The sequence below is a fragment of the Sorex araneus genome, chromosome 5, assembly GCF_027595985.1.
Source record: "Sorex araneus isolate mSorAra2 chromosome 5, mSorAra2.pri, whole genome shotgun sequence".
NCBI lineage: Eukaryota > Metazoa > Chordata > Mammalia > Eulipotyphla > Soricidae > Sorex > Sorex araneus.
Window position 1 is genome coordinate 204,689,753 of NC_073306.1, and position 6,395 is coordinate 204,696,147.

Consider the following 6,395-nt stretch of genomic DNA (forward strand, 5'->3'; position numbering starts at 1 on the left):
TCAATCCCCAGCATCTCATATGGACCCCCAGGCACCACCAAGTCACTCCTGAGCATGGAATCAAGAGGAACCCCTGAGAAAATTGCAAAGGAAGGAAGGGAGGGAGGGAAGAAAAGAAAGAAAGGAGGGAGGGAAGAAGGAGGTAAAGAAGGAGAGAGAAAGAAAAAAGAAAAAGGAAGGGAAGAAGGAAGGAATGAACGAAAGAGAAGGAGGAAGGACGAAGGGAGGGAAGGAAGGGAAAGATGTAAGGATACTGGGGAAATTGTAACTGCGAATTAGCATGCCCAGAGAATCCAAGGCTCCTTAAACTTGTTGCTCAGGACAGAGCTCGAGACCTTTCTGGATGCCTCCAGGGATCTGCGTCTAAGACATGAGAGTCTCTTCCAGAAAACTCCCACAGGGCATCACCGACCCGTCTTCTTTGGGTGTCATCATGTAAGGGGTGACAATCCATCTTCTCCCCATTCAACCAGTCCTGGTTTCCCGCCTTGGCTCTGTGGAATCATGAGAAATTGGGGGGAACAAATACCTTGGAGTTTTTGAAGTCGTCGGCCAGCCTTGCTCGTCTCTGAACTCTGCCCAGTGAAGGGGGAAGAGGACCTTGGCCAGCAAATGCACGTGACATGGGTCCACCCCAGCATCACCGAGGCCTCAGTCCAGCCCATGGTGGACACCTGTTCCGCACAGTTCAGTCAGATTTTCTCTCTTGGGAACTGAAGTTAGGATCCGGCTCACTGCACAGCTGGCTGGAGCGCTGGAGCTAGGGAGAAGTTTTATATTTTAATACAAGTCAGCCTGTTTGCACCATGTGCATCAAAGAGGTGATAGGGGGGCTGGAGCGATAGCACAGCGGGTAGGGCGTTTTGCCTTGCACTCGACCGACCCGGATTTGATTCCCAGCATCCCATATGGTCCCCTGAGCACCGCCAGGGATGATTCCTGAGTGCAGAGCCAGGAGTAACCCCTGTGCAGAGCCAGGTGTGACCCAAAAAGCAAAAAAAAAAAAAAAAAGAGGTGATAGGTCGGGGAGTGGGGAGCCGGGCAAGGATGTGTACAAGGAAGCCGGGGCCAGAGACCTCAGGTCCTTCCAAAGGCAGATGGCATCTGCTCAGTTCCCGAGTACGTGTCAGTCAAGACTCAGTGCTGTGTTTCCTCCAAATGTCGAGCTCCTCCCTCAGGCTTAGAGCACTGCTCTTGGTTCCCCTTAGATTCAGATTTGGGGGCAAACCTGAATAGATTCTTGTCACTGCAACCCAAGGAGCCTTGATCAAGAGTAAACATTCATCAAGTGTTGGGCTGACATCAAGACATACTTTGTCGTGCTTTTGCTAACCTAGTCTAAGAATCGGTTCTGCTAAGGAAAAAAAAAAACAAAATTTGACCCAGGTCAATAATTATTTATTAGCTCCCTGCAGACTCTTGGAAGACTGCAAGGAAAAAAGCAATACAAACTACAAACCCACAATTCAGTTGTAAATGACTGTTTTAAATCTTATTTAATTTGAAAAGCAGTGAAAATAAAGGCACAGCTCTCCTAGGGTTACCTTCCTAATAGAACCACACTGAGCAGTTTTATTTCGCGTCAATATTTTTGACCTCACATGATGGCTTTTATTTTTCTTAAATTTTTCTTTTTAATTTTTTGTTTTGGGGGCCATACCCAGTGGAGTTCATGGCATACTTCTGTCTCTGTGCTCAAGGATCTCGGGGACCATAGGTGCTGCTCGGGACCAAACCCAGGTCAGTCACAGGTAGGGCAAGAGCCCTACCCACTGTACTCTCTGGCCCTGTGTTTAATTGCAGTTCTTGATTTTAATTTTATGCGCCTGCAGTGCCAGGGCTTGAATCCAGTGGTCAAGCATGTCCCTTACCTAGTGGAGCCACACCCCTCTCTCTGACCCCCTGTACTTGCTCCTAAACTGCAAAATGTGAGTCTAAACCCTAATTACATGTTCTGTGTTTGGGGGGAGTCTCCCGGCAGTGTTTGGGAGCTCAGGTTCCCCCTGACACATTCTTGGGCGTTGTGGGCCTGGCAGCTCAGACTACAGTGCTCAGGAGCTGCCAGGGCGGCTCCTACCATGCCAGGGGTAAAAGTTCAGGGCCTCATACATGTGAATCCTGTGCTGCAGCCCTGTTACTTATCTCCCTGCCCCCAGCTTTGATGCCATTCATATTTCCTATGTGGCTATATGATTTTCTTTTCTTTCTTCTTATGGAATCACCGTGAGATACACAGTACAAGGCTGGTCATGATTGGGTTTTTAGTTGTATAATGTTCCAACACCCGCCCCTTCACCAGTGCACATTTCCCACCACCAAGGTTCCCAGTTTCCCTCCCACTATCCCTTGCCTCTGTGGCAGGCATCTCTCTCTCTCTCTCTCTCTCTCTCTCTCTCTCTCTCTCTCTCTCTCTCTCTCTCTCTCTCTCCCCCCCCCCTCTGGTTTTCATAGTATCATCATGGCTGCTTATAGTTCCACTGGCTGGATCTACTGAGAACATAACACTGCAGTCATAGGGCTGCAACTCAGGATACAGCACCCTGGAGTATGAAATCCAAAAAAAACCCTTCAAGCTTAGTGAATGAATATGGCCCCTAGGGAAGGTGGGGGCACCCACACCCAGCGATGCTCAGGGCGTCCTCCGGCTCTGACCTCAGAAATCACTACTGCCAGTGCTCAGGAGACCATATGGGGTGCCTTGTGCAAGGCGAACTCCTTACCTGCTGTACAGCCTCTCTGGCCCCGAACGTGGCTCTTTGGATCACTAGCGCACCGTTCTCTTGAGGTTTGGGGGTAGCCAGACTTCATTTCCTGCATCCCTCAATTGAAAGTTTATTCTCATTGCTGGCATCATATGCCAGTGCCTGGAAAGAAATCTTTCTTGTCCCCCAAATTTATACATTATTTCTCGTTATTTTGTCTGGGGGCCACACCTGGTGGTGGCATTTAAGCCTTACTCCTGGTTCTGTTCTCAGAAATCAGAAACCTGGCAGCGCTTAGGAGACCATATGGGATGCAGAGGATCAAAATCAGATGAACTTCATGAAAGACAAGCACCCTAACCACTGAACTATCACTCTGGCCCCTACACATTGTTAAGTTGTCCTGGTCCTTGTAATGGCAGCATGTTGTTTGCTGGTGCAGTATCTGTATCTGAAGTCAAAGCAGCAGACCTTGGCTGGGTGGGCATTTTAAAGCACTGCCCACTGTGGGGTCCCGTGTCCTGACCAGCAGGGATAAGAGCCAGGCTTATAAAACGGCTCCCTACAGCCCACCTTGGACCTTCCTAGGGAGGCTTGCCAGCCCCTGTCACTCCATCCCATCTTCTGCACTTTAGCCTTACTGACTGTGACAGACCTTGAAAGTGGGGCCAACAAAAAACACCCAAGGAATTGGGGAGTAACTTGTGAAGAAGTGGCTGAGAAGTGGATGGAGTGACTTAATCTGTACTCAGCTTTAGACACATCTCACGGGGCTGGAGCGATAGCACAGCGGGTAGGGCATTTGCCTTGCACATGGCCAACCCGGGTTCGAATTCCATCATCCCATATGGTCCCCAAGCACCGCCAGGAGTAATTCCTGAGTGCAGAGCCAGGAGTAGCCCCTGTGCATCACTGGTGTGACCCAAAAAGAAAAAAGATAATTAAACACATTTCACGTTGGAAAAGGCTCCCTATTCATGGTGACTCTCTGTGTCTTGTCCAGGGGTGGGGGTCTTCATTACCTACAGATTTAGCATTATCTGGGTCCCCCTCCTCCAAGATCTAGCTTAAAGCCCCCTACTTGACCAATTTGGCCTATTTCTGGGAAAATCTGGATGGTTGGTTTTTTCCTTAGTTCTATGGGCATGCTCTCTCGCCCAGCCAAGATACTAGTTTCAGTACTCATAGATCTGATTCTAGAAAACACATCCTAGGTAGCTAAGTGTATGTATGCAAATCATTTGTTCCTCTTTCCGGTTGCCAGTCTTCCGATGACCAAGCACTTCAAACCCTCCTGCTGCGAGGTCTGAGCGTCTGCAGAGCGTGGTGAGTAGTTCCCCCTCACAGACCAGTTCAAGTCGACTGATTGTAGCTGTCGGGCTTGACAAAGCCGTACTCATAGGTCAGACTTCCCAGAAAGGTGCATCTTGCGGACCGCTGCAGGACGCACAGCGGCCCGCCCATGCCTCGGGAATGACCCAGACAGCGTCTAGCTAACACTAGCTGCGTGCCGAGACCCCCGCCCCGCTCTTCTTTCTGGAGCCAGTACTCAGCACCCTCACTGTCAGCCACTTGGGAAGCAGCATTATTTCATTTGTTTTTGTTTTTTTTTTGTTTTTTGTTTTTTTTGGGTCACACCCGGCAATGCACAGGGGTCATTCCTGGCTCATGCACTCAGAAATTACCCCTGGCGGTGCTCAGGGGACCATATGGGATGCTTGGATTCAAACCCGGGTCGGCCGCGTGCAAGGCAAACGCCCTACCCGCTGTGCTATCACTCCAGCCCCGCATTATTTCATTTGTATGACATTCTTAGTTTTGCTTTTTTCTCTGGGGGTTAGGGGTGGGGGTTGGGGCCAATCCTGGCAGTGGTCAGGGGCTGTTTTTGACTCGGGGCGCATTCCTGGTGTTGCCTGGGTCAGGTGCGTGCAAGGAAAATGCTTCAATCCCTGAATCCCTGACTGTCTCCCCAGCCCTTCTGTAAAGTTTAAGTCCACAAGTCCTATATGGCTAGGTTCCACTCTGGAAATCCAGATGAACAGAAGTGTTGAGAGGAAAACAGGAAGTCCTCTTTACTCTACCTCAGCCTGTTCTTGGCTCCAAAATACAGAAGGGAGTGTTTCCGGGGGGATGACTGCTCCTGAGCTCATCGCTGTCTTCTGCTCTGCTTCCTCTAGCCCTCTTTGGGGCCAGAGGGGGGACCACATGCATGCAAGGCAAACACTCTACTGCCATGCTACCTCTCTGACCGCTCTCCTTCCTTCCTTCCTCCCTTCCTTCCTTCCTTCCTTCCTTCCTTCCTTCCTTCCTTCCTTCCTTCTTTCCTTCCTTCCTCCTTTCATTCCTTCCTCCCTCCCTCCCTCCCTTCCTTCCTTCCTTCCTTCCTTCCTTCCTTCCTTCCTTCCTTCCTTCCTTCCTCCCTTCCTACCTTCCTCCTTTCCTTCCTTCCTTCCTTCCTCCCTTCCTTCCTTCCTTCCTTCCTTCCTTTTCTTTCTCTCTTTTCTTTCTTTCTTTCTTTCTTTCTTTCTTTCTTTCTTTCTTTCTTTCTTTCTTTCTTTCTTTCTTTCTTTCTTTCTTTCTTTCTTTCTTTCTTTCTTTCTTTCTTTCTTTTCTTTCTCACTTTCTCTTCCCTTACTTTTTTCTTTTGCTTTTGCTTTTTGGGTCACACCCATCGATGCTCAAGGGTTGCTCCTGGCTCTGCACTCAGGAATTACTCCTGGCGATGCTCGAGGGACCATACGGGATGCTGAGAATTGAACCCGTGTTGGCCGCATGCAAGGCAAACGCCCTACCCGCTGTGCTATCGCTCCAGCCCTCTTCTCTTTTTCCTTTCTTTTTTCTCTTTGGTTTTCAGACCATACAGTGCCAGGGCTTAGTCCTGGCTTTGTGCCCACGAGTCACTCCTGGCAGTGCTCAGGGGACCCTGCGTAATGCCAGGGACTGAAGTTGGGTTAGCTGCATCCTATATGGCTAGGTTCCGCTCTAGGCAAATGCCCTCCCTGCTGTCCTGCCTCACAGCCCCGCCATTCTCCACTGTTCCCGGTCTTGGGCCTCTCCGGGGAACTGCGAGTCCCCTTGTGAGTGAGTGCTCACAGGTCCCGGGCAGCCTGACATCCCGGCGCTGGAGCCCCCCGTCCCGCATGCCCGTCACGTGCTCATCAGAGCCTCCATGCCCTTGTGGTTCTGAGTCCCACCCGGCCCGCGCTGGCCAGCCTCAGGGTGCTGTTGCAGTCCAGTTCAGCAGCCTCCTGCTCAAAGGTCAGTGCTCTGCTGCCCAGCAGCTTCCCAGGCCATTGGGGGGTGTTTTCTGGTTTGTTTTCCTGCAGAGCATAGTTCTCTGGCGATCCCGCCCGGCTGCCCCTGCCCTCGGCTGGAGCGCGGGGCCCCGGATGGGCAGACACCATCGCTAGTCCGTTCTTTAGTCCGTCCAGCTCTCCTGGGTTTGGGTCCGGGGACCACGCCTGGCGGTGCTCGGGGCTTGCTCTCGGTGGCGCCCAGGGCACCGTGTGAGATGCCGGGGGTCGAACCGAGGGCCACATGCAAGGGGAATGCCCTCCCCGCTGTCCTATGGCTCCAGCCCGCTCCGTTTCGCTCTTGGAGGACCACGAGCAGTTTCCGTCTCTCTCGAGGCCAACACAAGTAGCGTGACTGTGACTGTGCACGTTCACGTGCAAGCTTTGGTACAAACATCTT